This window comes from Lepisma saccharinum, chromosome 11, assembly GCF_977018435.1.
Source record: "Lepisma saccharinum chromosome 11, izLepSacc3.1, whole genome shotgun sequence".
In the NCBI taxonomy this organism is placed as follows: domain Eukaryota; kingdom Metazoa; phylum Arthropoda; class Insecta; order Zygentoma; family Lepismatidae; genus Lepisma; species Lepisma saccharinum.
Window position 1 is genome coordinate 45,998,275 of NC_139239.1, and position 21,404 is coordinate 46,019,678.

At 40.1% G+C, this 21,404-nt stretch overlaps 1 protein-coding gene across 2 annotated transcripts in view; it reads right to left on the reverse strand.

Annotated features, from left to right (window-relative positions):
- Positions 1 to 4,947, reverse strand: part of LOC145995224 (uncharacterized) — a 39,294-nt gene extending 34,347 nt beyond the window's left edge. For both annotated transcript variants that reach the window (XM_083131790.1, XM_083131789.1), the window contains exon 1: positions 4,798 to 4,947. The gene's annotated coding sequence lies outside the window, so the exon portion shown is untranslated. The remainder of the gene's footprint in view (positions 1 to 4,797) is intronic.
- Between the last annotated feature and the right edge of the window lie 16,457 nt (positions 4,948 to 21,404).

Below are 21,404 nucleotides of genomic sequence, written 5' to 3' on the forward strand. Positions count from 1 at the left end.
AGGGGCGAGTGCTCACCAATGAGGATGAATGATTAAGTGAGCTACATCACCTACCAGAATGGTTAAGGTTCTTGGGTTGATCCCACGTTCCTAGTAGAGCATTACGTGGTGGAGATGCTGGGTAACGATCCCAGTACCCTCACAAGCCAAGCGAGCGGAGATTAGAACAATCCCAGTACGCTCTCACAAGCCCTGCAGAAAGCTCTTAAAATCAATCCGTACTGGCTCGCTCAATCTCCCCAGTTGCTTCTCGTTCCAAGACTCAAGACCAAAGACCCCACATTGAATGAGAACAATTCTAGTTCGATTCTATTTTAGTCATGCCTGTTTTCAATATATGTACGTTAATCGCGAATATGAAGATAAATTATGAACTGATAACATAGATGCCTTTCTAGGATTTAAACCTGGAACTCCTGCAGTCATAGCGATGCGATAACCACTCCTACATAGAGGTTGTAATATTGGTTCGATGCAACGTAAATGACCTCAGTGGGGCGAGGGGGGGGTCTTCCTTATTTTCAGAAAACTGCGTAACTTGACCTCATCACCGCACATTATCCTATGAAGCGAGGGAGAAGGTTCAGTTATTCACTGTCGCGATGCCACCCTTCGGGGGTACCCCAAAAATATCAAATGGAAAGTGTATACACTGACACCTCATTCAATGGATCTGTTGATCTGAAGTAACTTCTAAAGAAAACGTTACTTGGTATGGCCAGCGTTTTCAAATTCTCATCCAAAATTAAAAAAATCCTTTTCTGTTTCAACGTGTTTTCAGCACCGAAAAAGGCTGGTGTAGGCATGCCGTGTAAATTATAAAAACTCAACTGCTCAATAATCCGATAAAATCTCTTCATTTTCTTATTTGGCAAATGAATCTCACGTTTTCTTTCTCAATATACCCCGTAGATTAATTCATGATGCCTGATGTATTTGATAAGTGTTCACGAAAGTGCTGCTTGAAAGACATTAGCGTATTCCTCTGTTTATTAACAATGGGTGGGGGTCTCAAAAATCCCCCCTATGGAACTCTCAATTCGCCACTGCCACTATTAGTGTCATCAGAGTTAAAACCATTAAATAGAAATATTAGATTCCATTTTCTGTTTAGGCACAAATGTGTCTCAACTCTTATAAGAAACTGGATTTTTATTCCCTCAAGACCAAGAATATTATGAACAATGTGTGTGTGTATTTATAAACTGCATTCTTATTGTGTATTGACCTGCGCTGCACATACCCGGAGGTTAGCCAACATGAAATAATGAAATAAATAAAGATGATTTTACCTCAATTAGTTAGAATCACAATGATTTCCTCACTTCTTTCCGAATCTCAACAGAAAAACCAGTTGCACATATATTAAGCTCGAGCCCCATGTCATCAGACGGTTCCAGAAGCGAAAAAATCTGCTGGTTCTCGCATTGTCACAGAAAAGTATAAAGTTGTTTATTTGAAGTAGCTGTCGCTATTTTTAGCACCAAGTGGGATCACCTCCTCAGTTTTGTCTCTGCCAAACTGAAGGTCTGGTTTGTGGGGGAACATTTCCAGATCTTTTCATGCAGCATTGCATCTGCTAGCTCAGAACATGAAGATAATCTTCGACCTTCTCTTTCTCAAGATATTGTTATTGGACAGTTGACTGAAATCAATTTAACCCTCTAGTTCAAACGTTTGGAAGATCAACTGGGATCTTCCTTCGCGAAGAATTTTCTTCGAGCATTGTCGGAATCTGGGGCCACCTGGTTGCAGTCCTATCCCGGGAGATCTTCAGATGTTTTCTTCGATTACCTTGTCCTAATGGATCCCAGGACCTCCTGGCAAGGCTCCCGGCGACAGGAATTGGGCTTCCATATTGGATTGGTGCTCGGACTTGATATCTCACGTATCTCGTGAATCTAGGTTAATGTTTTTCTGTTGTTTTTCCCACCTTCTTCACGGGATTGTCAACGAAGAATTCGCACACTTCGAACACTACTGTTCGAATGCCACTTGAACACTTGGAACAGGTAACAACACGAAGGTATCTAGAAACACATTTATGGATAATTCGTTGCAAACTCGCCAGGTTTATAACAGTTATAATAATAATAAATAGCAATTTCATTATGTTGTAATAAAAAAGTTTCTTAAACTTTGAAACACACCCAAATAATTTGAATGCAGTTCGTAAAACACACAGCTTCGATGAAAAGTAAGTGAAAGCTAATTCGATTTAACACATCAAGTGACGGGGAAAATGTCATCACACGTTGCAAGTTTTTATATATCACTACAGGCGTACGGGATCCCGACATTTTGGTGCTGGGATCGGGTACAAATTCTCCACGTCACAATTGGTATTTTTGGAAATCATTTTAATCTTCTCGATTCTAAGACGTCGATTTCCAACAGTTCTGTATTAAAAGTGCTTAAGTGTCCAAATTTTACATGGAAATGTCAGCCTTTCATTCTAGAGATACGAAAACAATACACTTGGGAAGAAAACGAGTGTAGAATTCGAGATTTCTATATGATTATGCATATATGTATGCTGGTAATTGTCAGTGCTAAAATAATAATTATATATATGAAAATTATGACTATGTCAAAATCCTTCTCTATTTTTATGGTCACGCACCTGGATTGAATCAGAACAATTGTTGATAAGAAGGGAAAATGACAGAGCAAGGACACAATTGCTGGGTGCGCCTGTGACAAATGACGCACCTCAATATTTCAACAAATGAATTCTATTATTTTAAGTGAGAGAAAAGATACGACAAATATTTAACATAAAATTACATAAGACGAGCGTTCTCAAAATGAAAGTACCCTATTCATTAGTTGAAGAAACGTGCATCAGTTTTAAGAAACATTTTCGGTCTGTTTTAGGGGTAAGGTAATTTGATGAATGTTTTGTTCGTATTTTGAGGTCACAATTTCATCATCCAATACACATACATATTTCTAATTGTTTTCAGCTTTCTTCGCTCAGTGTAACAACTATCGACTACGTCCCGATTATCTCCTTTGTATAACATTTAAATTGAGTACATATGCAATACACATCTTTGATTTTTTCATCTTTACCATTTTCTCCCTAGTTTCTATAAGCTAACCTTAGACTGATAAAATGCTAAAATGCACAAGAAATAAATGAATAGAATGAACGTAGGAGGAGAAAGAGTTAGTCGAGCATGAAGAGCCACTGTCAGAAAACATGCGGGATTTTTGGATCTTTTATGCTTTCATCGACCCATTCAGTGTGACATTTGTGTAAATGCTCCAAGAATACTCTAAAATGAAGGAAAAGATGCTATATCGCTTTGCTCAGATAACAGTGTTCGACCACCACATACTTAATAATTTCGCCTTTAGTTCAAGAGTTCGATTACTGGTGAGAACCATCTTTTCGCTGCTGACCAGTGTTGAGAGTTCAATTGTGGCGCTCGGATAACAGCAGCGACGGGACTCGTTGGGTTGGTCAAGCACCTAACGAGACTGCTTTACGTTTAGTATGGAGCACGTGAGTTTCAAAGGCCATTTGGCTAGACATGTGACATGTAAGTAGCTGATGTACGCTAGATCAATTAAAAACGGTATCCCTCCTCTCTTAAATGAATACTTAGTGCTGAAGTTATCCCTTCACCTATCTTCCAAACGAACCTCTGTCGATATTTATCACAAAATAAGCAGTTACAGCATAACGATCGATTGATTTGGTTTATATTACTTCGCTTTTCAGCCACTTTTGGCTAATCGCAAAGAGAAGGATGAGTGATGATATGATGAAGAGACACTCACAAAGAACACCCATGCGCAGGTCGATTCGAAACCGGGAGCCATGGTGTTGTGGCGCGATGTGATAACCACTCCGCCACGGAGGCCGGCACAGCATAAATACAATAGCTCTATCTAAAACGATAAAATATCATGCAAATGTTGGGGTAGAGCAGACTAAGTAGCTTCCTACGAGCTACACTGCCTGGATGGACGCGATATGCTACTCGCCGGCCCCCGGAGTGGTTAGTACATCGCGCTACGACGCCAGGGGTCCCGGGTTCGAATCCTGGCCTGAGCATGGGTGTTTGTGAGTGTCCATTCATCAATTTCACCATATCATCACTCATCCCCATCTTCGCAAATTAGCCAAAAGAGGCACAAAAAGCGAAGTAAAATAATGCAAATCAATCAATCAATCGACATGCTACTCAATTTAAAATTTGTCCAAATAGTCACACTGGCCGGGTGAATTCCGTTCTACAAGTATACTTAAAATCTCTCTCATTTTCTTCCGCAGTTTTTAAAATGTAGTGTCCTTACAGGCATCACGTAATTAACAGCATGTTGCATCGGTATTAACTCTGGATAACACTTATCCCTAACGACTTGCCCAATAGCCTAGTGGAAGCAAGCCAATAGGAATCTGAGATACTAGTGCCTAAGGCCCTGCGTGCAAACTAAAAATCTACGAAACAAATAACCGATTGTTATTTCATCCTTAGCACTTTTAAAAGTATCTCCGGTGAACCACTACGGTCAACGCTGGTTAGTGTCCTGCCACGGGCACACTTTTCTGTTTGCGATCCCACTTTATACTGTAGGCCCACTCCCGATTAGTTTCGCTGAGCATCAAGCGATTTTAATACAAACTTTTCCAATTTTTTTTTACAAGATCCGAGAGGAAAAATGTATCGGTGTTCTTCAATCATGCAATAACATGTCTCACATGCAAGTTTCTAAGGGGGGTAAAAAATACTAAAATTGCTTTCAGTTCAAATAGATAAAAGTGCCGAATGGCTTTCCCCTTACCTAGTGTAGCTAAAATAAACTTGCGAATAAACAGGCGAACCTTCACACTAGGACGTAGACGAGCTACTGAAATGACACTGCGGGATCCCAAACAACGCGACGGGTGACGGAGAGGAGGGAGTGGGGAATCCTCACACGCAGAGACACCCCCCCCCCCCGCCCCTCAGAAAGACACCAGCATGCATTTTTCGTCTGCTAGGGATTGCGTACACGTACGCATGCGCTCGAAAGCATTAAGAACCAAGGCAAGCAAAACGCAACGAAGATGAGACGAAGGCAGGGTTCGCAAAAAGAAAAACAAAAAAAGTTTCTTCTATTTCTCGTTTCATCTCTCTGGCGTTTTTGTCAGCAGAAATATTCCTCGTCAACGTACAGGTTCGCTTTATTTATAATGGTCGTCCCCCTGCTTGAATGCTGAGACCAACGCGTACCGAATTAACACGCAAAGGAAAAAAAAGAGCTTGTGGAAGTGCCAGCCAAAAAACAACGTGGCGCATTCAGCCTCTTGGATTGTCTGGGGTGCAGCCGAATATAAGCGGAGCAAGTGCGCGTTGCCAAACGCGGGAGCGGCCAAAACAAGCTCCTGCGAAAGGTGTTAACTCTGGAGTAGGCCAACCTCAACACGGCCGCGTATTTCTGTTTGTATCCCTGAATTCCCCGCTATTAGGTGTCCACAGTGGACACGAAACATTTCGGCGGGGTAAACGACAATCGCTGAGAAACTAGGACGCTTTTTATCTCTTGTTTTGTGAGCAAGTGAAGATTGATGTTCAGAACTAAAATTTATAATTTTATTGTCTAATACCTGTGCTCGAATAAAAAATAATTTCCCTCTCTTTTCTAGATATTTCTTTTTCAAGGTCTTCATTTCTAAATTGATTCCGGTGACGATGTTAGGCGAAGCAGGGAGCGAATGCCATTGGTCGACCAGTACACCTCCCTCATTGCACCCAGAAACAAGTAAAACTACGTAAATGTATGTTCTTTTATCCCAAAATACTAATTTTGGTAATTAGTAAATTTAATGTAAGGGCCCTCAGAAAATATCTCCCCTCCCCTGCTTCTCCACTCATTTTCTCGCATTTCCTTAATATATATGCAACCACGCAACACTGGCCTTACAGCACTTTTATGTAACATAATTGAAACATTGCAACATTCCCAGAAATATAAATGGGACATTGTGTGCTGAATGGATGATTTGCAATTGCCCCAAATCTACTGACTTTGCAATTACTATAGACACTAAACAACTATAAAACATACCTGTAAATAATCATATCCTCTTGGTATCCATGATTAGTAAAAAATATTGCACCAAACGTCGAGGCTCACTACAGCACACAGTCTTCTTTCAGATGCGGAATACTGTTTATGGCACAGATTGTAATATTTCAGAGAGAATTAATACTCGATAGTACGGTTATTAACACGAAATAATATATTTTTATCGTGAGGTACTGTACTTTAATTTCTTTGTGCTTTGCCAAAATCGACCATGGAAATAAATTTGTGTGTAAGGGAAGATATGTGTGGACGAATATACATAATAAGCCGCCTGGGTGGCCATGCACGTTGAGCGGTCGACTCACAGTCTCACCACGGAAGGTCCCAGGTTTTACTCTCGGCTTGACCATGGACGTTACTTTTGTGAGTGCCCATTTATCAGTTTCATCTAATCATCCTCATCGTCGCGAATAACCCGAAGTGGCAGAAAGGCGACGCTAAATAAGTAGAACACACAAGCACATACAGAGTAATCTTCATTTTCTGCTGTGATTTTTATGAATTTATTGGCCTTCAAACAAGGCTCTCCTCCTTCCTCTGGGAGGTCAGTTCTAGTAATGGACCTTTACACGATTCGAACCTGGGAATCCTGGCTTTGTAGCGGAAACATTTACAGTGTGAGAGGAAGGAAACAACACAGTGCAAAAGAAAGAAGACAATAGCATTTATTAATTAAGACTTATGTAGAAACATATTGAACTGAAAAACTCAATATGCTGACCAAGGCAGAAATTTATTTTATTATAAAACATAAACTAAAACGTAACGTTTCAACCTTCTAGCAAGGTTCAGACTCTGTACCATGTACAAATGAAACAAGGTACAAAACTGGACTATATATATAAACAAAAATTACTACCCTCCAGACACAAGACTATTAGAAATTTGTTGTCCTGGAACATTCCAGCGGGTGGCCTTCCCTTGTCAAACTGTACTTTCACCTGACAGACGATTTAGCTAAACATTTCCTTTTATTTGGAAGGTGGTTGGACTCTTTATATCACGCTCTTTTTCCTTTCTTCATTCTTCTTCCTTCTTCTCTCCTCTTCCTCTCTTGTCCTTTCCACTCTTTCTAACACCTTCTTCCATTCTTTGTTTATCTTCAGTCCCCCATTCCAGTTCATTGTGTCTTCTTCACCTTTCTTATCTATTTCATTGACCTCCTTCCATTTTCTCACTAGTATTATCTTCTCTCTTCCTATCTGCTTAGCCTCATCCCACTCTATGTCATGTCCTGTTTCTCTCGTGTGTTTAAATATCGCATTTCTATCTCTCTTATGTCGTACACCATCCCTATGTTGTTTCAACCTGTCTTTCAGCCTATTTTTCGTTTCTCCTATGTACACACTCTGACATTCTGTGTTACTAACACTTAATGAAGTGATGTGGTGATAGAGCAGGCAGATAAAGGAGGAGCCATTATGGTGATGGAAAGAGAATGGTACGAGGGGAAGTGTGAAGACCTAAAAGAGAACGGATATGAGGAGATTTGTGGAACAGAAGAAGAACAAACTATAAGAGAAAGGGTCATACAGGACTGTAGGAGGAGAGGATTCAAGAAATGCATAAAGGAGACAGGAAGACTTCCAAGATTGAAAGGCTTTCCAAAGATACACGAAGAGGAGATAAAGTTGGGAACAGTAATGGACTGCAGAGACAATATTTTGGAACCCTTGGAAAAGAAATTAAAGCAAGTTATTGAAGTGTTAGTAACACAGTAAGAAAGCAGAGTAGTGAAGAACAGTGAACAAGTGGTGGACCTCATAAAAGGATTTAAGTTGAATTAGATGAAGACGACAATGTTTAGCTTAGACCAGTGTTCCGCAACCTTTTTTTACTCACGGCACACCCCAGACGGGCCTAGACTCAACACGGCACACCAAAATGTCTTTCCCCTCAAAATCATATGAATCTTAATATAATTACGAAATATTACGTCGTTATGTAATCAATTATTATTATCATCATCATTGTTGTTGTTCTTATTATTATTATAAAACATGAATAGACATGCATTTATTAAAAATTTATTAACTTTAATTCAGTGTAGAAAATACACATTTCTAATACGAATTTTAAAGTAAATAATTCTACTCATACCTTCAATGTGATACTTGAGCCTGCTTAGCTGCACACAGACCGCTGATTCGTGGCGGAATCATTGACAAAGCAAGCCTCATTTCTTCATCGATGGATTTGAGTCTCTCTTTGATGTTTTAATTGCAGTCAACGTCGAGAAGCTCAGTTCACAAAAATAAGTAATTGAAAATGGTAATAACACATTAACTACCATCTCGGAGATAGCGGGGTATTCACTGCTTATTGACAACCAAAATGTATCCAAAGGCACTTCGAAAAATTTGAATTTCAATGTTCTGTCTGCTTTCAAATCTGCCAGTTCCTCTTGTAAGCGTAAATTTTCCGGAAGATATTTCAAATCCATACTGAATGGATCACGAACCCAGTCAAAATCTTCAACGCTCTCTCCAAAATATTTTTTGAAAGTCTGCTGCAAGAGTACTAAATGTTCTTTAATTAAGTCCATCAACACCTTGTTATCGTCAGCAAGGGGCCATACAGTTTGGAACATCTCACACGATCCATTTTCAATTGTCTGTATCCACAAGTTCAACTTATTAATAAATCCTTGAATCTTATCCATACTAGTCAGAATATTTTCGTTTCTACCTTGCATTTTTCTGTTTAGTTTAAGAAGCGCCGACAAACAGGCACAAAACAGCCTGCCGTATACAAAAGATGCAGTGTTACAAACAAAGAACTCGCTTGAACAGCTCTATTGTATGATTGATGCGGCCCGCTAAAAGGCTTGCTAAAAGTCTTACCTGGCTTTCTTTGCGGTGAATACAAAGCTTGCCGCCTGCAACCCATCAAACCGGCCCAATATTACAGGCGAGAATACATATAAGATGAGCAAACTATAACAATATTGAGTAAATAAATTACATTTAATTTCTATGAAAATATAACAGTTATCAGCAAGAATAAACAAGCACCTCCTTACTTAAAATCGACAATTAATTTATTGCAATATTGTAATACTAGGTAAAAGTTCGCGTCACACCTTTCACCTTGTGACGGCACACTAGTGTGCCGCGGCACACCGGTTGCGGAACACTGGCTTAGACGTTAAAAGTATGTTCCAAAGTATGTTAAAAAGAGAGTGGGACAAGAAATTATGGAGAATGGGATAGTGAAAGGGTAGTGAAGACGCTGGAAACCATTTGGAATAACTGTTACAGTAAAATGGGGGATAAAATAATGTTAATGAGTGAAGGACTGAATACAGGTTCTAGCCTAAGCCCAGGATTGGCTGAATTGGTTATGAATGAATGGGAAAAGAAAGTGGTAGAAAATGGCGGTGATAAAATAATTCTGTTTTGTAGATATGTGGACGATTATTTTGACATATGGAAGGGAACGAAGAGGCAGCTCGATATATTTGCCAAAGAAATCCAAGATGAAGAAAGAGGGATATTGTTGGAACTCGAAATAGAAGAAGAAGACAAGATAAGCTACCTAGATATATTGATGAAAAGGAAGAGAGGACAAGAAATTGAAACCGCTTGGCATCAGAAGAAGTGTGCAGCAGCGGTATTCTGCCACAAAAGAAGTGATGTAGGTGAGGTGACAATATGGAGGACAGAATCAAGAAAATATGCACGAAAGAATGTGAAAAAGAAGGCAAAATAAATAGCCTACGGAAACAGCTGGAAATGAATGGCTACGAGACGGAGGATAGACTGGACATAAACAGAAGAAGGAAGTAAAGTGGCAGGGAAGAAGAGGAAGAGGAAGAGAAAAAAAGAGAGGTGGTTTGGAATAAGGAGTATGGGCAAGACCACAGAAAAGATATGAAAAGTGCTTAGGAAAGCGGGCATTAAAACTTACAGGAAGGGAGGGCAGAGCATCTTAAGAATAGCGAAGAATGCAAACAAGAAAAAATAAAACAGAAAAGAGGAAGAGGAAGGGATTATCTACGAAGTGAAATGTAAAGAATGTCAGAGTGTGTACATAGGAGAAACAAAAAAGAGGCTGAAAGACAGGTTGAAACATCATAGGGATGGTGTACGACTTAAGAGAGATAGAAATGCGATATTTAAACACACGAGAGAAACAGGACGTAGAGTGGGATGAGGTTAAACAGATAGGAAGGGAGAAGAGAATACTAGTGGGAAAATGGAAGGAGGCCAAGGAAATAGATAAGAAAGGTGAAGAAGACACAATGAACTGGAATGGGGGACTAAACAAAGAATGGAAGAAGGTGTTAGAAGGAGTGGAAAGGACAAGAGAGAAAGAGGAGAGAAGAAGGAAGAAGAATGAAGGAAATAGAGCGTGAGATATAGAGTCCAACCACATTCTCTTTCAGGTGAAAGTACAGTTGACAAGGGAGAGCCACCTGCTAGATTGTTCCAGAACTACTTTCTAATAGTCTGGAGGGGAGTATTTTTGTGTATATATATCGTCCTGTTGTGTACCTTGTTACATTTGTACATGGTACAGAGTCTGAAGAAGACCATGCTAGAAGGTTGAAACGTTACGTTTTAGTTTATGTTTTATAATAAAATAAATTTCTGCCTTGTTCAGCATATTGAGTTTTTCATATCATGGAAACAAGGCTTAATGGTGTTATAATATTGAATTGATATGTCAAATGTTCTCCCAAGATACGAATCGGACTGGGACACTAGCGTACGTGGATTTTTTTTTCGGGGAGGGCTGGAATTGTAAAGGTGGATGTTGTAGCTGCGTTCTACGAGGGAAAGGGGACAGGATACACTATGAAATATTTTGTAACCACAATTTTAACCTTCGTTGTAAAAGTTGTTCAGGGAACAAAAATGATAATTTTAATGGGAGTTTGCATTTATAACTTTCTTTTTTTTTAAGAAAAAAAGTTATTTGCTGCTTTCTTTTGAAAATTTTGATTTTTTTCACAATTTCGAGAGGGGCTGTAGGCCCATCAGCTCCTCCCCTGCGCACGCCAGTGGACTGGGGCATTCCTCGGAACAACAAAACAAGATCCGTTTCAGTCGTCCTCTCAGGCAGCGGGCCAAGGAAGGATCTAGCGTCCCTTGAGGTCACGTGGAAATTGGTTCGCAAATTTCTATGTATAACAGTTCGACGATCAGTGGCGTGTCCAGGTTAAAAGGGGGCTGGTGAGGGTTTGATTCACCTTTCCTTAATAAAATCAGATTCATGAAAAGACGGTGAAATATTACACTGGCCAACAGGCTCGTACACAGGATTTTTGACGGAGGGAGGGCAGATCCGAAAATGTGGAAAAAAGAAAAGAACCTAAATGCTGTTAGATTCGTTGAGTAGGTTATTTTATTGCTTTTCTGCTACTTTAGGCTAATCGCGACGATAGGGATGAGTGATAACATGATGAAATTTATGAATGAACACTCACGAACACCCTGATTAGAACCCGGGACTCATTGTGGCTGGAGTATTACATGTGACCACCAATGTTATGGTAGTACTGCAGCTAGAGCTAAGCTTACGTACATTGTAGATTTGCAATGTTATGATCCAAAGTAAAGGAAAAATTAAACTCTCCTACAGACCTCCCCCTTGAAACCCCTAACAAGCAGCAACACAGTCGCTTATAGACAAGGGTTGTCACACGGCGCACATCTTGGTGCTTATTGTTTTCTCAGAAGCATTCGAATAGTACTGTGTTCCCTAAATTTAAAATGTTTTCAAATTTCCATTGAACAGTCATTATAATTATATATTTAGAAAATAATATATTTATAAATAAAATAATACGTATTAGTAATGATCATTAAAATTAAGAACATGTGAGTTAACAAAAAAAACGAGACATTTTCACAACAAGACTGAAGTTCGAAAAAAGTCGCAAACAGGGATAAAAAAGAATGGCAGCCGGAGCGTGGTGCTGATTACATCACCTCCAAAATGGCCGAGATCGAGAATATATGGGGCCCTACCCCCACGTCCCCTAAATGTGTCTTCGTGGCACGGTGCTATTTGCACGGGTAACTTTACCTTTACCTAATTCTCTGAAAACACAAACCGACAATAACATTAATTGAGTAGGTTGCAAATATTTTCACTGGAAGCCTCCGAGCTTTAATATTTTGTTGTGTTTCATTTTCCTCGTTGCACCCCACCCCCGGTTCACTTGAAGAACAGGTTCTCTCTCAAAACGTAGTGTTAGGATAAGAAGTATAGCAGTAGACAATTGATAATGTCCAATTAACATTGCATGCTAATCTTCATCTCGTATCTCTCTTTGACATCAATAAACCTACATACATGAATACGATTACATGGTATACAAACAGCAGAACTGCGATGTTAGTTGGGTTGTCTATGCACAAGGCGCTTGGTGATCGGACATCGAGGGCTTACTTCAGTAGGGTCGTTACAACCCAGAAGTGTCAGAGACTGTACCCAATTAGAAATCTTACAAATGTAGCTTAAGCAAAATCTATTTCGCTCCACATATCGTTATCTTTGAAACCATGGTCCGTGGAAGCGTGTTTTTATCTGTTTGAGAAGGTCCCTTCTAAATGGTCATTCTGCCAACCCTCGCCGGCGGTAAATTGTGACGTCGCACAGTGGGCCACAATTCTGAAAATTGGGACAAAAATCTGATTTGGTAAATAGAGATACTTTACGATGTCAGTATTTCTAATAACAGAATATAATACATGAAAAGCATAGTATTATTGGAATTCTGTCCTTCTTCACATTATTATAATTGCAAAATAATAAAAGTAATGCTGCTCATGTTCTGAGAGAAACTACAGTTTACAATGTTACACAAAATCAGTTTATACCAGTGCTTGTTGACATGGAAACCCTACCAAATGGAGCCGCAGTGGTCCAGTCGGTAGAGCGTCTGACTGCCAAGCGTAGTCTAGGGTTCGATTCTCGAGGTGGATGATTTAAGGTCGGATTTTTTCCCCGGCTTTGTTCCTGCATAAAAGCAGCTGTGGCGTTTGAGCAACATGTAATAAATGGGAAGCAACAGGGGGGGGGGGGGGGGCAGCGAGATGGTGCTGATCGCATTGTCTCCACAAATGGCCGAGATTGTGAATGTGTGGAGCATCCACACTCCATCAAATTCTTTCCTTCATGCCACGATGCAGTGTTCACAGTGCCTTACACTACGAAATAAATTTTAAAGTACACTGTACACTGTGTTCACATACTGGCCGAGATTAACCTTAACCTTCAATTTCACTGTTAATAGTGAATTGATTTCTATTGGTTAGGCAGATTGTTGGGGTTTATCTGACACCCCATGCTGTCGAACAAGTGAGTAACGTCTTTTGATAGCGTACATGATTTCGTAGCAGGCAAAAGGCGAAGACTTCATATTATGGGATTAGTCAGACGAGATAAGCAGTTGATACATACGATCTTCGTTGATAGAAATTCGGGAGCTCTCTTGGGGAAGTCACTCTGTTAATGTTCTTGACTCTTGCTTCTTGAGCCTCCTCAGAGAGCTGTCGGCTTGAAGAACAGCTGCTGTTCTGGCATCTGAACCGCGCATTTTCTAACGCATAATGATGAACCTTTGAACGTTAATACGGTGATTTGACGATAGAGTTTACAAAATAGCCTGCATGGTTTGATTATCACCTCGCAGATTACCTTGACGATATGTTGAATATGCGCAAGAGAATTCCATACAGATCACGTTTTGATAATCCAACACCAGTCTTATTGGGTGAAGCTGTGCGCGAGACGTATGTGAAATGGCATTTGGCAAATGTATGCGCTTTGACCAACTTAAATCCTCATTTATGTTAACACCTGGATGGAACTATTTGCTTTTTGAGGCAGCCCCATCATTGTTCTGCTTTCAAGTAGGAATTTCGATTTGTGTCCTCATCATCAGAATTCTGTTCCACTGTGCGTCGTTGTGGAAGCGCCTTCTGTGATAGTAGTGTTTACACGAAAGTGCATAGAAGACTCTCGTCAATAAATATAGAGACCTACATGCAAACTCGTATTTACACGTTATGTACTTGCACATGTAGGCTCGTTCCGTGTTCCACAGATAAAATTAATGTTATAATGAGTCAAATGTTGAGATCCGTTTTAACTATTCGCAAGTAGAATGCTCACATCGCTACAGCTATGATTGATTTCGTTTTTCTTAAAACATTAAAATGCTGGCCAATGCAAAATTTATTGTATAAAATTATACACCAAAAACGTAACGTTTCCAATCTCTAACAGGGTCTTCTTCAGAAAGGTTACGTTTTTAGTGTATATTTTGCATTGGTCAGCACTTTAAGGTCTTATTAACATGGAAACAAGGCTTAAGTGTTACCATTCGCTTTTCTGCAAATTTTGGCTAACGCGAAGATGAGGATGAATAGTAATAGGATGAAAGAGATAAAGGAACAATCACAAACACCCATGGACAACATCAGGGCCGTATGAATGTTTGTGGAGGCCCCTGGGCAAAATGTTTTGTGCCCCCCCCCCATTTTTTTTTTACTAGGAGCTTTATTAGCTCAATATGTTAACCACCAATTTTCAGCAGTTTAAATGGTAGACCTGATTTTAGAATCAGTAGTCATTCACAATCGAACATATCGCAGATAGGTTAGCAGGGAGAATAGCGCAGTAAAATTCTACGTCTAAATGTCTACAGTATATTATGAAGAGTGAACACCGTAACTACAATATACAGGGTGTCCATAAAGTCTCCCCCCACCCTGGGTATTGTGAGAACGGCTGTAAATAAGAACAAATGGCGAAACACGTATTCCATGATGTTCAGGGGGAAACGTTTTGAGGCCAACCATTCCCTACCCGGGCCCCCCACAAGGGGGTAGGCTGCGGTCGACTCAATTTTTTTCAAATAGCAAGGGGGGGGGGGGGTCGAAGAATATGTGGTTTGAAAGGTCTTATCATAACAACAATAATACAGCAAATCCGGGGTCTCTACGTAGCTCCAATTGAGAATGGCGTGAAATCAAATGTGGAACATGACCAGCATTGGACAGGACTCCAACTCCTACAGTAGTAATCCTAGACAACAGTGGGAGCTGGAAAAATGTTTCTACACTGTAGCATGATTCGGAGATATCGTAGCAGTGTCTACAAATACGTACCCCCCCCCCCCCCAAGATATGGCAAACGTCCGTACACAAAACCGCATATCATCGCGCCCCCTGAGATTGCTACCAGGAGGACAATTTTGTGTACGGACGCTTGCCATCTTTTGCGGGGGGGGGGGGGTACGTATTTATAAACACACTGCTACGATATCTCCGAATCATGCTAAAACTGACAACCAATGTACTAATTAATATTTGTTCACTTAAGCGAGGAAATTTAACATTTTCAAATCTAAAAGGCCTAAAACTAAGTGTTTCTAGGTTGTTTTTTTTTTTTTAATTTCTGAATGGGCCTCCGAACCCATTATAAAGTAGGGGATATTCAACAACACTCGGGTACATCATATGCTTCTCCCAGAGTCTGGCCCCCACAAAGCAAAAGCTCAAACTCCACCAATGATTGTATACTATTGTCCTATATGGTATATGTATCTCCGTTTTAAAGTTTTTGGTTGCTTAGCACTCAAATACAGTGGAATCCCGACATTTTCCTGCATTATAATTCAATCTTCAGAGCAAAATGCTATAAAATTTTCTTCAATTTTACATTTTCTCGCATTTTAAGCTTGTTTCCCTGAAAAATGTAAAATCGAGGTTCCACTGTATTTATCATGTGTTTTCAGTAGCTTATACAGCAGGGTAGTAGAAAACAGATAATTCACTGCACGAGATTAGCAAGTCTACAAGATCAGTGGGTTTGCTAGTCCAAAATATATAACATCAAGCAGTTTCAAATTCCGTCACTTGCTTAGGTTGTCATTGTCAAATGTATAAAGGTTGTGAGTGGAAGGCAGAGAGCTCAGTTGGCTCTCAAAAGTTAAATGGCAAACATTTAAGGTAACCAGACCTAGAAATCAGAAGCAGCAGCCATGCAGTAACTATCCTACCTGGTTCACCTGCTTCAGCCAGACAAGTACAAGCAGGCCATTACATGAATCTGGCTAATGCCAGGGTACACCCATACCTTCTCTAACCCACCGTCCCTGCGCAGGATAGCACTGATTCTCTGTTATCAGTTCTTGGCTAATGCAGGGGCATGGTGAGCTCCTCAACCCTTGCCACAGGCCTGCGATTAATTACCAGTCAATAATTGATCCTACATTAGATTAAGTCTCCTTACTCCAAAGATACCTCACTGCAAGGGAAAATGAATGGTCTCTGCTCTCCCTTGCTGTTGAGACCGACATGGTGATACTCATGAGATAGCTACAGCACTTGTGTGTAAGTGTGCGGAACGTATGGTGTACAAACTTACATAAGCAAATCTTTACATACAGGGGATGGACAAAAATATGGAAACACCTGGTATAAAACAGGTAGCCATTTCAAACACGATTTGCGTCTGAATGGTAGGTGGCGCTCTGGTCACTTCCTCCGAGGTATACACCCTGGCCAACCTGACAGATGAGCCAGTTACAGTTCAGTGACCGGTCCATGCAGGTTATCGTGAATCATGTCTGAGCTGACAGAGTTTCAAAGAGGGCAAATTGTGGGTGCGCGTATGGTGGGAGCTTCCGTGACGAAAGTAGCGGAAATGTTTGGTGTATCAAGAGGCACAGTCTTGAAGATCATGACTTCCGGAAAAACCGCATCAGCGAAGCACCAGCGTGGACGCAATTGTGTGTTGTGTGACAGAGACAGATGCACATTGGGTAGGATTGTGACCAAGCAGATCACCACGGCTCCAAAAGTCACTGCTGAGCTGAATACAGTGCTTACAAACCCTGTTAGCGTCAATACAGTCAGAAGAGAACTCCACAAGCAGGGTATTCATAGCAGATCTGCAATTCCCAAACCACTCATGACTGTTGACCATGCTGCTAGACGGAGACAGTGGTGCAATGCCCATGAAAACTGGACAATGGAGCAGTGGAAGACTGTAATCTGGTCGGATAAGTCATCCTTTACATTGTTTCCAACTGCTGACTGAGTGTACATGTGGAGAACGCCAGCACAAGCGTACAATACAGACTGTCTGTTACCGAGAGTGAAGCATGGCGGTGGTTCAGTGATGATTTGGGCAGCCATCTCCTGGTATTCTGCCGGACCCATCATCACCCTGCATGGACATGTCACTGCAAGGGACTACATAACCAATTTGAGTGACCAGCTGCATCCCATGGTGCAAACTTTGTTCCCAGATGGTGATGCCGTGTTTCAAGATGACAGAGCCCCTGTTCATACAGCTCACATCGTCCAGGACTGGTTTGATGAGCACGAAGATGAAGTGTCACATCTGCCATGGCCTCCACAATCGCCATACCTCAATATTATTGAGCCCCTGTGGTCGGTTTTGGAGACAAAGGTGTGAGCCCGCTACCCACTACCATCGTCTCTACAACTTGCAGCTGCTTTGGAGGAAGAATGGTACAACATCCCTTTGACAACCATACACGACCTGTATTTGTCCATTCCACGTCGACTACAGGCCGTTCTGCATGCCAAAGGTGGTCCTACTCGATATCAATAAAGGTAATGTGCATTTCTGCAGGTGTTTCCATATTTTTGTTCATCCCCTGTATAACCTCATCATTACCCAGCAAGCTCTGAAGCAAAAGTTCCTCATGGATATAGCAGTGCCATGAAGGCACATCTTTTAGGGGATGTGGGGATAGAGCCCAACACATTCTCCATCTTGATCATTTTGGAGGTGAAGTGATCAGCACCATTCTCTGGCCTCCTTTACCCCCCAGCTACCCATTTATTTGAGGCTGGGTGAGTCCCAGAGCCACTTTATGTGGGGACAAGGCTGGAAAAATTCCATTAGATCATCCACCCTGGGAATCGAACCTGGGTCTCTCATGTGGCAGTCAGATGCCCTGCCGACTAGATCACCATGGTTCATAAGCCTCTGAAGTAGTAAATAGTTTCGTGCCTACCACTGGTTAGGTTGACATACGGGTTAATTTTTGGTATGTACCTTTTTTGTAGTGTCTGTCTGATGTGAAAAATTTGATCTGTTCTACATTAGTTCCACCAGCATATATAAAATATTACATGATCATTTAGCTGTGAGAAAGGTAGGTTCTCGTTGGATCTCACACAATTTGACAAAAACTAAAAAAGACGCTCGCGTCAATTGGTGCAAACAAATGCTCAATAAATACAATTGTGGTGCTTCAAAAGACGTATATAAGATTGTAACAGGTGACGAATCATGGATATATGCATATGAGCCGGAACGTAAACAGCAGTCGACTGTATGGGTGTTTCATGATGAACCCAATCCAACAAAAGTTGTTCGTGCTCGAAGCACATCGAAACAAATGGTCGCCTGTTTTTTCGGGAAAACTGGTCATGTGGCAACTGTGCCTTTAGAGGAACGTAGAACGGTCAACTCTGAATGGTACACAACAATTTGTTTGCCAGAGGTCTTCGGTCAAATACGGAAAACAAACAAACGCCGTCGGATCATTCTTCATCAAGACAATGCCAGCTGTCACACATCTCATCTAACAACCGACTTTATGAACAGTCAAAAAATCGAATTGATGGGTCATCCGCTGTACAGTCCTGATTTGGCACACAATGACTTCTTCTTGTTCCCGAATGTCAAGAATAAATTGCGTGGACAACGATTTTCGTCGGCGGAAGATGCCGTTGATGCGTTCAAAAACTATATTATGGAGGTGTCTCAAGAAGATTGGAAAAACTGCTTTGACAAATGGTTCGAACGAATGCAAAAGTGTATTGACCATAAAGGAGAATACTTCGAAAAACAATAAAGCAGTTTTCAATGCCAAATTCCTGTTTTTTCATTGTTAGGCTCAAAATATAAATAGTGACCCTCGTATGTAATTAATTACATAAAAATCTGGACTTAGATATAACAGTTTCACTAGTATAATTAACAAAGATGCAATGTTTGAGTGGTGCAGTTCTTCTAAGGGGAATGTGTGTATTGTAGGGAGAAAGATGGAAATAAATATATTCAATTTTTTTTTCTATTCATGACAAGTCTCAGGATTTTTCCCATGGAGGGCAAACAAGGCATTTCATTCCAAAACTGCCCTGCCCAGTATTTGTGCAATGCAATGCTTTGCCATTGAAATGAAATTACATGCACGAAACATGTAATTTTTGCCTTTTAGGGGTATGTACCTCCCCTGCCCCCAGATTCTCATGCTTATATTGTGCCTACTTTCCATGTTCTTTATTTCTTTCATGTTACTCTTCTCATGCAGAGTACTACAGTTATTTATCAGCCTTATGAAGAATTAGAGAAATGAATACCTTTTTAGCTTTCTACTAGTTCATGACATTGTCTTCTGTGCCTACTTTCAATATACCAAAGCTTAATGTAAATTAACATACCACTTCTTTGTTTACTGAACAATATAAAGAAAAATATATGTGTAAGAAAAAGTATTTTTAATAAAAAATATTTATGCAATTATCCATGTTAAATAACAATTCAGTCCTAGGACATCTCTCTGTCTTGTGTATTTTTAGTGGGGGGAACAGATGTACCTATTTTCCACATTTTGCACCCTTTGTGTAACTAACGAGTGATGCTGGAAAAGTTTCGGCAAACTACCACCAACAGTGGCACTAGTGTTCCGCTATTATAAAAATCGGAAGAGACCTTTTTATGTTTAAAGTGGAACTAATGTAGAACAGATCAAATTTTTCACATCAGACAGACACTTGAAAAAAAGTGGGAATATAATCAAAATGTCCATCAGCTATTCATTGATTTCAAAAAAGCATATGATTCGGTCAAAAGAGATAAATTATATAATATATTAGTAGATTTTGGAATACCTAAGAAGCTTGTTAGTATGATAAAAATATGCACCAGTGAAACAGAAAGTAAAATTTGTGTGGGTATTAATATGTCTGACAAATTTACAATTCATGATGGGTTAAAACAAGGAGATGTATTATCTCCATTGCTCTTTAATTTTGCCTTAGAATATGCTGTAAGGAAGGTAAAAGAAACTAAAGGAGGACTAAAATTAAATGGTGTGACTCAGTTGTTAGCATATGCAGATGATGTAAGACTTATTGGGGGATGATGTGAATACAATTAAGAATAATGCTAAAATATTTTTTAAAACTGCTAAAGAGATAGGTTTGGAAGTTAACAAAGAGAAAACTAAATATATGCTTACAGGCCGAAACCAGGTGTTAGGTAATAATCAAAATCTAATTATTGATAACAACTCGTTTGAACCAGTTTCCAAATTCAAATACTTAGGAGTAATATTAACAAATGAAAATTATATTAAAGAGGAAATAAAAAGTAGGCTTAATTCAGGAAATGCATGTTACTTCTCTCTTCATAAACTTTTGTCTTCTCGTTTAATATCTAAGAAACTAAAAGTTAAAATATACAAAACAGTAATTTTGCCTGTAGTATTATATGGATGTGAAACTTGGGACCTTACATTGAAAGAGGAACATAAATTGAGAGTATTTGAAAATAAGATCCTTCGGAAAATCTTTGGACCTAAAAGGGATGAGGAGACAGGTGAGTGGAGAAGGTTACATAATTTAGAACTACATAATTTGTATTCATGTCCAGATATTATTAGAATAATTAAATCAAGAAGACTTAGGTGGGCAGGCCATGTGGCACGAATGGGAGAGGAAAGAGGAGTTTACAGGATTCTTGTTGGGAAACCTGATGGTAAGAGACCTGTAGGAAGGCCAAGACGAAGATGGAGGGACAACGTTGAGATGGACCTAAGGGAAATCGGTAGGGATGGAAAAGAGTATATAGAACTTGCTCAAGATAGGGAAAGATGGAAGGCCTGTGTTGCTGCAGCCATGAACCTTCGGATTTAAGAAGGCTAGGGAGTTAGTTAGTTTTGGTGGAACTAATGCCTATGGTTGCCTCAATCTCACAGTATGTCACATGACGATCTTGCAGTATTAGGTTTTGCACAGCATCAATGTATTCTTGAACAACAACTGATTTTGGACGACCTTCGTGAATCTCGTCGGTGAGCGAATGGCGACCACGATTAAATTTGTTATACCAGCGTTTCACAGTGGCAAAGGATGGGGCTTCATCGCCAAATGTGGAAGTAAGTTGATCGATGCACTCTTGTCTTGATAATCCACGTCGAAAATCGTAAAAAATCATCGCACAAAAATGTTCACGAGTTAATTCCATTTTATTGTTGTTGCGCAATCTCCAAGGCAACATAAACAACACAAATGAAGCTATTGACAAAACATTTG